At 37.6% G+C, this 13,637-nt stretch overlaps 1 protein-coding gene across 1 annotated transcript in view; it reads left to right on the plus strand.

Annotated features, from left to right (window-relative positions):
- ZC3H12B (zinc finger CCCH-type containing 12B) overlaps positions 1–13,637 on the plus strand; it is a 601,939-nt gene that overhangs the window by 381,908 nt on the left and 206,394 nt on the right. Inside the window, exon 2 of the mRNA XM_049107476.1 lies at positions 6,549–6,752. The gene's annotated coding sequence lies outside the window, so the exon portion shown is untranslated. The remainder of the gene's footprint in view (positions 1–6,548; positions 6,753–13,637) is intronic.

A 13,637-nucleotide genomic window follows, 5' to 3' on the forward strand; every position in this document is an offset into this window, starting at 1 on the left:
GGAAAATTTCTTTTCACTTCAATATAATATATATTAATGGAATTCACATTTCTGACCTTTTCAAGTATTAATAAAAGTATGGAAATCTAGTCTCAATCAAACTTCATATCTGAATAATTTCTAATTTTCCATTTTGTGTTTTTCCATTCTTTACTGTGATGACTCTCTTCTCTTTTCTCATTGCAACAGAAATGATGTTGCACATTTTTTTGTCTCCATTTGCAGAAATTGTAGAAGTCTGAGCAATTTCTTCAGGGGTTGTCACAGGTTTAGATGGCTTCTTAAGTTCAGGAATTACAGAGTCAACTGCTAACATCACAACTCTCCTGATTTCCACAGACTTAGCACCTCTGTTAATCTTCTCTAAGCCTTTCTTGGCAATAGAGTGTGCCAGGACAGTAGCAGTAGTGGTGCCATCCCCAGCCTCTTCGTTGTGTTACTGACATCTTTAACAAGTTCAGAGCTGAAATTTTTATATTATCTTTTTTTTAATTTATTTATTTTTATTTTTTTTATTGGTGTTCAATTTACTAACATACAGAATAACCCCCAGTGCCCGTCACCCATTCACTCCCACCCCCCGCCCTTCTCCCCTTCCACCACCCCTAGGTCGTTTCCCAGAGTTAGCAGTCTTTACGTTGTCTCCCTTTCTGATATTTCCCACACATTTCTTCTCCCTTCCCTTATATTCCCTTTCACTATTATTTATATTCCCCAAATGAATGAGAACATATAATGTTTGTCCTTCACCGACTGACTTATTATCTTTTAAGCCAATGGACTTTGGAACAATCACACCACCTTTTGTTACTTTGAGTCTTCTCCAACTCTGTTCAATAAGCACTGTTCTTCCATTTGCCCCACAGTAACAGTTACAGCATTGGCTGAAAGATCTACACATTGAAGCATTAAAGCTCAGATATCTACACCAAATTTTACTTCTTTGGAATAAGCCCAAGTGAGAAGAGGAGCCAGTGCCCTGGACACTGGACTAATTTTAGAAAGGACTTCAGGATATTAAAGCATTTCTGTGGGGCAATAGAAGGGCATGCCATTGTCAGGAAGGTTGAGAGTGTTGAGTGAAGGACAAAGTTCCTCCTCTTGTGACTTTTAACTGATTTTTTCACTTATCCATTAACATTATTCAGATGGATTATTCATATAGTAGTCAAATTTTCCAAGATTTTATTTATTTATTTATTTATTTATTTGTATTTTTTATAAATTTATTTTTATTGATGTTCAATTTGCCAACATATAGAATAACACCCAGTGCTCATCCCATCAACTGCCCCCCTCAGTGCCCATCAACCAGTCACCCCCAACCGCTGCCCACCTCCCTTTCTACCACCCCTAATTCGTTTCCCAGAGTTAGGAGTCTCTCATGTTCTGTCTCCTTTTCTGATATTTCCCACTCATTTTTCTCCTTCCCCTTTATTCCCTTTCACTATTTTTTATATTCCCAAATGAATGAGACCATATAATGTTTGTCCTTCTCCAACTGACTTATTTCACTCAGCATAATACCCTCCAGTTCCATCCATATCGAAGCAAATGGTGGGTATTTGTCGTTTCCAATAGCTGAGTAATATTCCATTCTATACATATACTGCATCTTCTTTATCCATCTTTCGATGGACACCGAGGCTCCTTCCACAGTTTGGCTATTGTGGACATTGTTGCTATAAACATTGGGGTGCAGGTGTATGGGCGTTTCACTACATCTGTATCTTTGGGGTAAATCCCCAGCAGTGCAATTGCTGGGTCATAGGGCATATCTATTTTTAACTCTTTGAGGGAGGAACCTCCACACAGTTTTCCAGAGTGGCTGTCCCAGATCACATTCCCACCAACAGTGCAAGAGGGTTACCTTTTCTCCACATCCTCTCCAACATTTGTTGTTTCCTGCCTTGTTAATTTGCCCCATTCTCACTGGTATGAGGTGATATCTCATTGTGGTTTGGATTTGTATTTCCCTGATGGCAAGTGATGCAGAGCATTTTCTCATGTGCCTGTTGGTCATGTCTATGTCTTCCTCTCTGAGGTTTCTGTTTGTCTTTTGCCCATTTCATGATTGGATTGTTTGTTTCTTTGGTGTTGAGTTTAAGAAATTCTTTATAGATCTTGGATAGTAGCCCTTTATCTGATAGGTCATTTGCAAATATCTTCTCCGATTCTGTAGGTTGTCTTTCAGTTTTGCTGACTGTTTCTTTTGCTGTGCAAAAGCTTCTTATCTTGATGAAGTCCCAATAATTCATTTTTTCTTTTGTTTCTCTTGCCTTCATTGATGTATCTTGCAAGAAGTTACTGTGGCCAAGTTCAAAAAGGGTGTTGCCTGTGTTCTCCTCTAGGATTTTGATGGAATCTTGTCTCACATTTACATCTCTCATCCATTTTGAGTTTATCTTTGTGTATGGTGCAAGAGAATGGCCTAGTTTCATTCTTCTGCATCTGGCTGTCCAATTTTCTCAGCACCATTTATTGAAGAGACTTTTTTCCAGGGGATAGTGTATCCTCCTTTGTCGAATATTAGTCGACCATAACGTTGAGGTTCCACTTCTGGTTTCTCTATTCTGTTCCATTAATATATGTCTGTTTTTGTGCCAGTACCTCACTGTCTTGATGACCACAGCTTTGTAGTACAACCTGAAATCTGGCATTGTGATGCCCCCAGCTATGGTTTTCTTTTTTTTAATATTCCCCTGGCTCTTAGGGGTCTTTTGTGATTCCACAAAAATCTGAATATGATTTGTTCCAACTCTCTGGGAGGAGGAGGGGCAAGATGGCGGAAGAGTAGGGTCCCAAGTCACCTGTCCCCACCAAATTACCTAGATAACCTTCAAATAATCCTGAAAATCTACGAATTCGGCCTGAGATTTAAAGAGAGAACAGCTGGAATGCTACAGTGAGAAGAGTTCAGCTTCTATCAAGGTAGAGAGACGGGGAAAAAAGAAATAAAGAAATAAAAGACATCCAAGGGGGAGGCGCCCCGGGAGGAGCCAGGCTAAGGCCAGGGCGAGTGCCCCCAGGACAGGAAAGCACCGTCCCAGAGAAGCAGGAGCTTCACCAATCTTCCTGGGCAGAAAGGCACTCGCAGGGAGTTAGAGCAGGACCCCAGAACGGCAGGGATGCCCTCAGGTTCCCTGGGACACTAACAGAGCACCTGTGCCCCGGGGAGAGTGTGCCGAGCTCCCTAAAGGGCTGCAGCGCACACACGGGTTGACCCGAAGCAGCTCGGAGTGGCTTGGGCAGCGGCCCCTCGCGGAGGGGGCTGCCCGGTGGAGAGCACGAATCCAACAGCACAGGCCCAGGAGCACAGGGCGTTGGGGACACAGCCCAGGATCCGGCCTGCCCCTGGGACAGGCAGAGGCGAGGAGGGCACAGGACAGCAAGGTGGCTCCTGCCCTGAGCTGAGCAGATCAGCGCCCCGCCGCCGGACCATCCAGGCCCCTGCAGACCGAGAGCTCCCTAGTTACTGTGGGAGCTGAATCCAGGGCTCCAGAGATGGCAGCTGCCAGTGTGGTTGTTCCTCCTGGGGCCTCACAGGGTAAACAACCCCCACTGAGCCTCACAATGGCCTCACAGGATAAACAGCTTAAGGATCTTTCGCTGAGCAGCTCCCCCAAGTGCTAACACCTGAAAATCAGCAGAGCAGGCCCCTCCCCCAGAAGACCAGGTAGACTGACAGTGGAAAAACAAATTATTGACCAAGCAGCACTGGAAAGTTCCAGGGGAAGTCAAGGGACTTACAGTATACAGAATTAGAGGATACTCCCGCTTGTTTTTTATGTTTTTTTTCTTTGTTTTTTTTTCTTTTTGATTTCTGTTTGCTTCCCCCACCTTTTTTCTTTTTTCCTCCTTTTCTTCTCTTTTTTTTCTATTTTTTCTTCCTTTTTTCTTTTTTCTTTCCTTCTTTCTCTTCTTTCTTTTTCTCTTTTTCCCAATACAACGTGTTTTTGGCCACTCTGCACTGAGCAAAATGACTAGAAGGAAAACCTCACCTCAAAAGAAAGAATCAGAAACAGTCCTCTCTCCCACAGAGTTACAAAATTTGGAGTACAATTGAATGTCAGAAAGACAATTCAGAATCACTATTATAAAGCTACTGGTGGCTCTAGAAAAAAAGCATAAAGGACTCAAGAGACTTCCTGACTGCAGAATTTAGATCCAATCAGGCAGAAATTAAAAATCAATTGAATGAGATGCAATCCAAACTAGAAGTCCTAACTACGAGGGTTAACGAGGTGGAAGAACGAGTGAGTGACATAGAAGACAAGTTGATGGCAAAGAGGGAAACTGAGGGAAAAAAGGACAAAAAGTTGAAAGATCATGAGGATAGATTAAGGGAAATAAGTGTTCCAACTCTCTGAAGAAAGTCCATGGTTTTTGGATAGGCATTGCATTAAATGTGTAAATTGCCCTGGGTAACATTGACATTTTCACAATATTAATTCTGCCAATCCATGAGCATGGAATATTTTTCCATCTCATTGTGTCTTCCTCAATTTCTTTCAGAAGTGTTCTGTAGTTTTTAGGGTATAGATCCTTTTCCTCCTTGGTTTGCTTTATTCCTAAGTATCTTAGGCTTTAAGGGGCAACTGTAAATGGGTTTGACTCCTTCATTTCTCTTTCTTCAGTCTCATTGTTAGTGTATAGAAATGCCACTGACTTCTGGGCATTGATTTTGTATCCTGCCACACTGCTGAATTGCTGTATGAGTTCTAGGAATCTTGGGCTGGAGTCTTTTGGGTTTTCTACATAGAGTATTATGTCATCTGCAAAGAGGGAGAGTTTGACTTCTTCTTTGCCAATTTGAGTGCCTTTTATTTCTTTTTGTTGTCTTATTGCTGAGGCTAGGACTTCTAGTACTATGTTGAATAGCAGTGGTGAGAGGGGACATCCCTGTCTTGTTCCTGATCTTAGGGGAAAGGCTCCCAGTGTTTCCCCATTGAGAATGATATTTGCTGTGGGCTTTTCATAGATGGCTTTTAAGATGTTGAGGAATGTCCCCTCTATCCCTACACTCTCAAGAGTTTTGATCAGGAATGGAATGCTGTATTTTGTCAAAGGCTTTCTCTGCATCTATGGAGAGGATCATATGGTTCTTGTTTTTTCTCTTTCTGATATGATGAATCACATTGATTGTTTTATGAGTGTTGAACCAGCCTTGCATCCCAGGGATAAATCCCCTTGGTCATGGTGAATAATCTTCTTAATGTATTGTTAGATCCTATTGGCTAGTGTCTTTAGTAGAATAGGTATGGTTTCTTCTTTAAATGTTTGATCGAATTCCCCAGGGAAGCCATCTGGCCCTGGATCCAAGACATATTTAATTTCAAGAATTATCTCCCATTATCTTTCCAAGCCATCACTGTGCTCCATAAGTTCCAGTATTTCCAAAGTCCAAGTTATATCTTTTGGATTGCATCTGGCACCAAGAAGCAACAGAAAAACCTTATTTGTCAAAAAGTATGGTCAGATATAAAGTTTTGAAAGTGTCATCACCACACTACTAAAAGTAATATTTAGGGAATGAAAAAATACTTAAAAATATTAAATTCTTAGTAAGTGGAGATAATGATAAGGACCTCCATAAACCTTTTTTAGGACTTACTGGAACATGGTTTTAATGCACAAACTTCTAGTTAGGAAACTATTTAAGAAACTTAAAATTATAAAATGATAATTACTTATTAGTGTAATAATTTAGTGTTTTAAATTTTTCAAAAATATTCATTCATTTATTTTGAAGTGAGGTAGAAGAGAATTAGTAAGAAGGTTCAGGGCTAGTGTTAGTCACATATTTTTCTTGTTTTTGTCAACTTTGTAAACTGTAGGTGTGACTTTTTAGTTAATATGACTGCAAGTGAACTAAAAGAAAATTCTCTCTAAGGTAGAAATATAGATTACAGATCTTTAGAATATTAATGCTTCTTCTAAATTGTGGTCCTTTTGCATTTATGATCTTACTTCACTTTCCATAGATAAACAAGAGAGAATAGTAAAACTTAATCAGCAAATTATATGTAGGATCTATCTGAAAACATTCTGCTACTTAATGAGAAGTCTAGATAAAGTAGTTCTCTTTAAATTCACTGTTCATGGAAGACCTGAGTGGCTCAGTGGTTGAGCATCTGCCTTTAGCTCAGCGAGTAATCCTGGGTTTCTGGGATCTCTGCCTATGTCTCTGCCTCTCTCTTGTGTCTCTCATGAATAAATAAATAAAATCTTTTAAAAAATTCACTGCTCATATATGTTTTTTAAGTGTGTGTGTATGTATGTATGTGTGTGTGTGCATGCATATTTTTTGCTACATTTCTTTTATATTGCATCTTATCCAGTCATGAGATAAGTTCTCATAGGCCTATGGAAGACTCTGAGTCGATATATTTAAAAAACTAAAAGAATGCTTCACATCAGATTAGTACAATTATTGAACTGAACAATCAACTTTTAATATCCAAATCTTTTCCTGTCCTGACTGTAGTATTGAACTTTATATGGATAAAATGTGTTTCAGAGAATGATTTATTGAATTCTCACCATAGGTTTGCCTTCTGCTTATGCAACTCTGTTGGAATCTCTCTTTCCATGGCTTTGGATTACTTTTGACAATTCTGACTCAGCAACAGAAGATAAAAGCCATGATATGATGAATAAGCCAAATAAGTAAGAAATAGAGATGTGGACTATAGACCTCCAAAGAATTGAGCTTGTCGAAGATATATGCCAGACATTGGAAATGTTAAGAGGTAGGTATTTGGTAGATATTGTTTTTGAGGGCTGTGTGTGTGTGTGTGTGTGTGTGTGTGTGTGAGAGAGAGAGAAAGAGAGAGAGAGAGAGGGAGAGAGAGAGAGAGAATGAGAGAGAGAAAGAAAAAGAAAGAAAGAAAGAAAGAGAAAGAAAGAAAAGAAAGAAAGAAAGAAGAAAGAAAGAAAGAAAGAAAGAAAAAGAAAGAAAGAAAGAAAGAAAGAAAGAAAGAAAGAAAGAAAGAAAGAAAGAAAGAATAGTAGACTATTGTAAGAAGATTGTCATGGTCCTGGGGCACCTATGTGGCTAACTTGTTTAAGCATCTGCCTTCGGATCAGGACATGATCCCGTGATCCTGGGAGCAAGCCTCATGTTGGGCTCCCTGCTCAATGAGGATCCTGCTTCTCCCTCTCCCTCTGCAGCAGTCCCTGTTTGTGCTTGCTATCTTTCTATGTCAAATAAATAAAATCTTTTAAAAAGTTTATCACAATATGTATAATATGAAAAGCTTAGACTACTTTTATAAGAAAATTAAGCTTACTCTCAGAAACTTGAGCTATCAAAGTGGTACTGAAAATCAGAAGAACATACCTAATGAGATTATTTTCTTAGGTTGAAAAAAATTTAGGCTTTTAAAAAGGAATAAGCCTAGGAGGAGTAAGGGAAAAAGAACGATCATTTATTGAGCTAATAATCAAGTACCAAAATATATGTTATCTGATTTAATCCTCATAATAATCTTATGATGTATGTGCTATTCTCATTTTCATTTCGCACATAGAAAATGATCTTGAATTGATTACTTGAATTTTCCAAGGCCCATGCAGCTATTAAGTTCAGGGTTGTGTTTTAGACATGGGTCTCTCTGATCTCTAAAACACTGTAGTTAGAGAAGACTACACATCTAAGAGAAACTATATATAATTTCATAGTTTTCCTATGAAGAATTAAATTTAGTTTTAATTTTCTGAGGAAAGATTTTGACATGGTATATTCAGAAAATTCTTTAGCAATCCCAATATATGCAGCTAAAGAAAAAAAGCAGTTCTAGAGAAAGAAGCAACTATTCTCAACAATGAAATAGCTGTGATTCTGACATTTTTCCTTTTTTGATGCTTCTGCATTTCTTCAGATAGTATATATATGGAAATCACTTTTTCTAGAGCAGGTAGGCAGAGTAGATAAATGCCTAGAGTAGGTAAATGTAGCAATGTACCCTTCTATTGTAAAATCTGTTTAGTTTAGCTAAAGCAGCAGCTTAAAGTTTATTAGAAATGATTGTACTCATGATACAAACCTTTGGACCCTTGATCAGACTAAGGAATTTAAACGTATTTTATTTTTATAATTTATAAATGTTTAGGTTTCCTTTGATGTACATTTTATCTTCATAAACTCCCAATACTTTACTTTTGCTTTTGTTTCCCTTGCCTCTGGCAACATGTCTAATAAGAAGTAGCTAAGCTGATGTCATAGATTCTTTTCTTTTTGTACATTTTTTTTATTGGAGTTTGGTTTGCCAACATATAGTATAACACCCAGTGCTCATCCTGTCAAGTGCCCGTCACCCTGTCACCCCATCCCCCACCCACCTCCCCTTCCACTACCCCTTGTTCATTTCCCAGAGTTAGGAGTCTCTCATGTTTTGTCACCCTCTCTGATTTTTCCCACTTATTTTCTCTCCTTTCCCCTATAATGCCTTTCACTATTTTTTATATTCCCCCCATAACTAAAACCATATGAAGAGTGTCGTTTTCTGATTGACTGAGTTAACTCAGCATAATACCCTCCAGTTCCATCCACGTCGAAGCAAATAGTAGGTATTCGTCCTTCCGAATGGCTGAGTAATATTCCATTGTATATATAGACCACATCTTCTTTATCCATTCATCTTTCGATGGACACTGAAGCTCCTTCCACAGTTTGGCTATTGTGGACATTGCTGCTATAAATATTGGGGTGCAGGTGTCCCAGCATTTCACTGCATTTGTTTCTTTGGGGTAAATCCCCAGCAGTGCAATTGCTAGGTCTTAGGGCAGTTCTATTTTAAACTCTTTGAGAAACTTCCACAGTTTTCCAGAGTGGCTGTACCAGTTCACATTTCCACCAAAGGTGCAAGAGGGTTCCCCTTTCTCCACATCCTCTCCAACATTTATTGTTTCCTGTCTTGTTAATTTTCCCCATTCTCACTGGTGTGAGTTGGTATCTCAATGTGGTTTGGATTTGTATTTCCCTGATGGCCAGTGATGCGGAGCATTTTCTCATGTGCTTGTTGGCCATGTCTATGTCTTCCTCTGTGAGATTTCTGTTCATGTCTTTTGCCCATCTCATGATTGAATTGAATTGCTTGTTTCTTTGCTGTTGAGTTTAAGAAATTCTTTATAGATCTTGGATAGTAGCCCTTTATCTGATAGGTCATTTGCAAATATCTTCTCCCATTCTGTAGGTTATCTTTTAGTTTTGTTGACTGTTTCTTTGGCTGTGCAGAAACTTTTTATCTTGGTGAAGTCCCAATAATTGATTTTTGCTTTTGTTTCTCTTGTCTTCATGGATGTATCTTGCAAGACGTTACTGTGGCCAAGTTCAAAAAGGGTGTTGCCTGTGATCTTCTCTAGGATTTTGATTAACTGATATCTCACATTTAGATCTTTCATCCATTTTGAGTTTATCTTTGTGTATGGTGTAAGAGAATGGTACAGTTTCATTCTTCTGTATGTGACTGTCCAATTTTCCCAGCAGTGTTTAATGAAGAGACTGTCCTTTTTTCCAGGGGATAGTCTTTCCTGCTTTGTTGAATATTAGTTGACCATAGAGTTGAGGGCCCATTTTTGGGATCTCATCCTGTTCCATTGATCTATGTGTTTGTTTTTGTGCCAGTACCACACTGTCTTGATGACCACAGCTTTGTAGTACAACCTGAAATCTGGCATTGTGATGCCCCCAGATATGGTTTTCCTTTTTAATATTACCCTCCCTAGCTATCCAGAGTCTTCTCTGATTCCACACAAATCTTAAGGTGATTTGTTCCAACTCTTTGAAGAAAGTCCATGGTGTTTTGATAGGGATTGCATTAAATGTATAAATTGCCCTGGGTAGCATAGACACTTCACAATATAAATTCTTCCAATCCATGAACATGGATTTTCCCATCTCTTTGTGTCGTCCTCAATTTCTTTCAGAAGTGTTCTGTAGGAAATTCAGAGATTCTAAGAAAAACAGATATATTAATTTAGAAGGTCTTCCACCTGATGTTTATACTTTTAATTACAGCTTTAATATTTTTTATAATTTACTAAGTATGTGAAAATTATTGGCAACTGTGGTATAGTGACAAGATCTTTTGATTTGTAGTCAAATAACCTGAATTACAATTTTAGTTCTACCTTTTTTTTAAATTTTTTTTAATTTTTATTTATTTATGATAGTCACAGAGAGAGAGAGGCAGAGACACAGACAGAGGGAGAAGCAGGCTCCATGCACCGGGAGCCCAATGTGGGATTTGATCCCGGGTCTCCAGGATCACGCCCTGGGCCAAAGGCAGGCGCCAAACCACTGTGCCACCCAGGGATCCCCTCTACCTCTTATTTACAATATAAATTTGTGTAATTCACTTCATGTCTCTGAGCTTAAGTTCTTTTATTTATTAATTTTTTTCTAATTTTAATTTCAGTATGGTTAACAGACAGTGTTATGTTAGTTTCAGGTGTACAATGTAATGAATCATCAATCCTGCACCTCACTCAGTGCTCATGATAAGTGTACACTTTAATCTCCATCACCCATTTCTCCCATCCCCACCACTCATCTCTCCTCTGGCAACCATTGGTTTGTTCTCTATATGTAAGAAGTCTGTCTATTTCTCTCTCTCTCTCTTTCTCTCCCTTTTAAACTTTGGTCATTTGTTTTCCTTATAAAATTCCACATAAGAGTGAAATTGTATGGTATTTTTCTTTGATTGACTTATTTCACATAGTATTATACTCTCTAGCTCCATCCATATTATTGAAAATCACAAGATTTCATTCTTTTTATGGCTGGGTAATATTTCATTGTATATATACCACATATTCTTTGGCCATTCATCTATCTGAACTTCAGTTTTCTCATTTATAATATGGGATAAATAATCCATATCTCATAGAATTGTTGTGTGAATAACGAGGTAATAAATGTGAATGTACTTGGTAGACAATAAAATTTCATAATATGAGGGGAAAGTGTATCAAATGAGCACTAAGGGAACCAAGAGGTGTTTCTTTCAAAAAAAGATTAATAAAACTGACAAACACCTCACCAGACTTATCAAAAATATGAGAAAGGACCTACATAAATAAAATCACAAATGATAGAGGAGAGATCACAATTGATGCCACAGAAATACAATTACATTAGAATGTTATGAAAAATTATATGTCAACAGTTTAGGCAATCTGGAGGAAATGGATAAATTCATAGATATATATAAGCCATGAAATTGAAACAGGTAGAAATAGAAAGTTGAACATATCAATCACCAGTAAAGAAATAGTATCAGTAATCAACAAACTCCTGACAAAGCAGTCCAGGGCAGGATGGATTCACAGGCAAATTATACCAAATATTAAAAAAATATATCTTTTCTTCTCAAACTCTTCACAAAAAAATAGAAATGGAAGGAAAACTTCCAAAATCATTTTATCAGAAGACCTTTACCATGACTCCAAAACCAGACAAAGATTCTAATAAAAAAGAGAACTACAGGTCATTATTCCCAATGAACATGGAAGCAAAAATTCTCAACAAAATACTGGCAAATTTAATTTAACAATACAGTAAAAGAATCATTTACCATGATAAGTTGGGATTTATTCCTGAGCTGCAAGTGTGGTTTAATATTTACAAATCAATCTACATGATAAACTATTTAATAAATGAATTGATAAGAATTATATTATCCTCTCAGTGGATGCAGAAAAAGTATTTGAGGAAGTACAACATCCATAATAGATAAAAAAAAAAAACCACCCTCAACGTGGTAGAGATAACGGGAACATACCTTAACATCATAAAGGCTATATACAAAAAGACCCACAGCTAATATCCTCAATAGGGAAATTCTGAGATAAAAAATAAAATAAACCCTGCAAATCAAAGGAAACAATCAACATAACTAAAGATAATCTTAAGAATGGAAGATATTTTCAAATGACATATCTGATGTTCGTATTCAAAAATGTATAAAGAACTTGTCAATATCCACCTCCCCCAAAAAATATCCAGTCAAAAAATGGGCAGAAGACATGAATATACACTTTTTTCCCAAAGAAAATATCCAGATGGCTAAAAGACACTTGAAAAGATGCTCACCATATCTCATTATCAGGGAAATACAATCAAAATTAAAATGAGGTACCACCTCATACCTGTCAGAATGGATAAAATTAACACAAGAAACAGCAGGTGTTGATGAAGATGTGGAGAAAGGAGTATCCTCTTGCATTGTGTGTGGGATCGAAAACTGGTATAGCCACTCTAGAAAACAGTATGTATGTTCCTCAAAAAGTTAAAACTTGAACTACCTTATGACTCAGAAATTGCACTACTAGTACTTACCTAAAGGATAAAAGAAGACAAATTCAAAAGGATACATGCACTGCAATGTTTATAGCAGCATTATCAACAATAGCCAAACTATGGAGATAGCCCAAATATTCATTGACTGATGAATCTATAAAGAAGATGCAACACACACACACACACACACTGGAATATGACTCAGCCATCAAAATAATGAAATTTTGGCCTTTGCAAGGAAAATAAGTCATACAAAGACAGATACCATATAGTTTCAGTTACGTATAGAATTTGAGAAACAAGACAGATGAACATATGCAAAAAAATGAATCAAACCATAAAGCAGATTCTTAACTATAAGGAACACACTGAGGGTTGCTGAAGGGGAGGTGGTCAGCAGTACAAGTTAAATGGGTATTGGAGATTAAGGAGGACATTTTTTTGTGATGGGCACTGGGTGTTGTATGTAAGTTATGAATCACTAAATAGTTATGTTTATAACTATTATAAATAGTATGTTAACTAAATGGAATATAAATAAAAACTTGGAAGAAGAAAAAAAACACCCTCAAATTTTATAATAAATTAAGAGTTTCAGAATAACTTTTCTCAAAAGATTGAGACTCAACAATTTCCACAGTCACATCATTTGTACATGATAGAACCAGAAATCCAGCTTTGGACTGTGTGTCTCTAACCCCAATATTCTGTCCACAACACCAAACTGCCTACATGGTTTTATCCAGCCTTACAATAAGTGGAATTTATATATGAAATGAATTTAATGTAAATGATTACTGAGAAAGGAAGATGGTGGCAGATTAGGAGTACCCTAGGCTTGCCTGTCTCAACACAACTAGGTAAATATGAAATCATCATAACTCCCCAAAATATATGTGAAGACTGAGAACAAACTCCATAGCCAAAAGGAGAGAAGAAGCTACATCAAAGACTGTAGGAAGTGTAGAGATAGGGTTTAGGGGAGAAATAGATTACAGGTTCTCTGGAGGGAAGGGTCTCAGAGAAGTGCAAGAGAGTGAGGAGCACACAACAGAATGCATAAGGAGAATGTTTCTCCAAAGTCATTGGACTGGAAAAGGAGAGGGGTTGAATTTTCATATGTTCTTACAAGCAGCAGGAGTTAAAGCATAGAGTTTTAAAGATCAGTGGTTGGGATAAGGTACAACCACCTGGTTGTTATAGAGGCCAGAGGGTACTCTACTGTTCCTAGAGAGAAGGCAAGCAAACAACCCAGGAGTAGACAGCATAGAAAGAGTGATCTGAGCAATGTCTGGGGGCACACAGTGGAGATATTATTCACTCTTCTTGTAGC

The sequence above is a fragment of the Canis lupus genome, chromosome X, assembly GCF_003254725.2.
Source record: "Canis lupus dingo isolate Sandy chromosome X, ASM325472v2, whole genome shotgun sequence".
Taxonomy (NCBI): Eukaryota; Metazoa; Chordata; class Mammalia; order Carnivora; family Canidae; genus Canis; species Canis lupus.